Source organism: Scyliorhinus torazame, chromosome 14, assembly GCF_047496885.1.
Source record: "Scyliorhinus torazame isolate Kashiwa2021f chromosome 14, sScyTor2.1, whole genome shotgun sequence".
Classification (NCBI taxonomy): Eukaryota; Metazoa; Chordata; class Chondrichthyes; order Carcharhiniformes; family Scyliorhinidae; genus Scyliorhinus; species Scyliorhinus torazame.
Window position 1 is genome coordinate 163,357,953 of NC_092720.1, and position 1,683 is coordinate 163,359,635.

Below are 1,683 nucleotides of genomic sequence, written 5' to 3' on the forward strand. Positions count from 1 at the left end.
ACACAACTGGGGTTGTCCTTGCTGCATGAGGGTTTCTCCAAGTCTTGTTTCACTGGCATCTCACTGCAGGGTGATTTCATCATTGGTATCATAGTACCTCAACACTGATGTCATCGCCCATTGTTTGATGTGAGTGAAAGCTGCTTCTTGTTCTGTGTCCCAACACTACTGAACATCCTTTGCAGGGAGCTTGTGTAGAGATTCACACTCTGAAGACAGATTGGCAAGACTTGGTGAGTTAGTTCCTGTGTGGGTTCCCTGATGTTCCAGGAGGTCCAACAATTGTGTGAAGGATTTCTGACAGAATGCACACTGAGAACTCAAATCAAAGCTGTCATGAAAGTTTTATTACAAACTTCACACTTGAATGGTGGTCCTCTGATGAAGCAGGAGTTTAGATGACTGTGAGAATGCTGTATTGAACATCTCACATTTCAATGATTTCTTCTCCGTGTGGACTGTTTGATGGATCAAGAACTTTGAAAACTTTATGAAGGCTTTGTCAGACGTTTCACACTTGGACAGTTACATCCATGTGAATGCTTTGGTGTGCGCAGAGGTTTCGAGACTGCAAGAATGATTTGTTACACACTTTGCACGTAAATGGTCTCTCTCCTGTGTGAATACGTTGGTGTACACTGAGATACTGAGACCGCGAGAATGATTTGTGGCAAACTTCACATGTGAATAGTTTCTCCCCGGTGTGGACTGTCTGATGGAGCAGCAGTTTTCATAACTGTGAGAATAATTTGTCACACACCTCACACTTGAAGGGTTTCTCTCCTGTGTGAGTGCGTTGGTGGACACGGAGGTTCGATGACTGCGTGAATGATTTATTGCAAACCTTACACTTGAACGGTTTCTCCCCTGTGTGAATACGTTGGTGTGTGAGGAGGGTCGATAAATGCGTGAATGATTCGCCACACACCTTGCACGTGAAAGGTCTCTCCCCTGTGTGAATGCGTTGGTGGACACGAAGGTCTGATGATCGCGAGTATGATTTGTCACACACATCGCACATGAATGGTTTCTCCCCGGTGTGAATGTGTTGGTGGTTGAGTAGGTGTGATGACTGCGAGAATGATTTGTTGCACATGACACATGTGAATGGCCTCTCTCCTGTATGAATCCTCTGGTGTCCCAGGAGATTGGAGGAACTCGTAAAAGTCACCTCACACATATCACACCTAAATGATTTCTCTCCTGTATGAATCCTCTGGTGCATCAGGAAACTTGAAGGTGTCATAAAAGTTTTATTGCACTCCTCATACTTGAATGATTTATCTTCTCCTGTCTAACAGTGGCTGTTAAAGATGCACCTTGCCAGTTCAGAGATCCAGTGAGCATGTGGACCTCTCCTCACGTTTCACTCTTTTTTCCAGCCTTATCCTGACCGACCGTCCACAGTCGATCCTTCGGAAAGGTTGATTGTGATGGAAGGCTCCACTCCACGAACCAGTTTCAGATCTATGTGTAAAGGTTCCCCTACCTGACTGATTTTTGTACAATGATTCCACTGCCCAACCTTCACTGTGTTGAGCAATATTACAAAGCAACTAGATGTCTTCCCAGTTGTGAAGTTGTTTCGTGATGATCAGGATACATATGCATTGTCTCTCCTCTCCATTCTCTGGTATAGTACGACACAATTCTTCTGTAAAATAGGAAAATAAAACATAATTT

At 44.1% G+C, this 1,683-nt stretch overlaps 1 pseudogene; it reads right to left on the bottom strand.

Moving 5' to 3' along the window:
* Positions 1-511: 511 nt before the first annotated feature.
* LOC140389067 (uncharacterized) lies at positions 512-1,246 on the bottom strand (annotated as a pseudogene).
* Between the last annotated feature and the right edge of the window lie 437 nt (positions 1,247-1,683).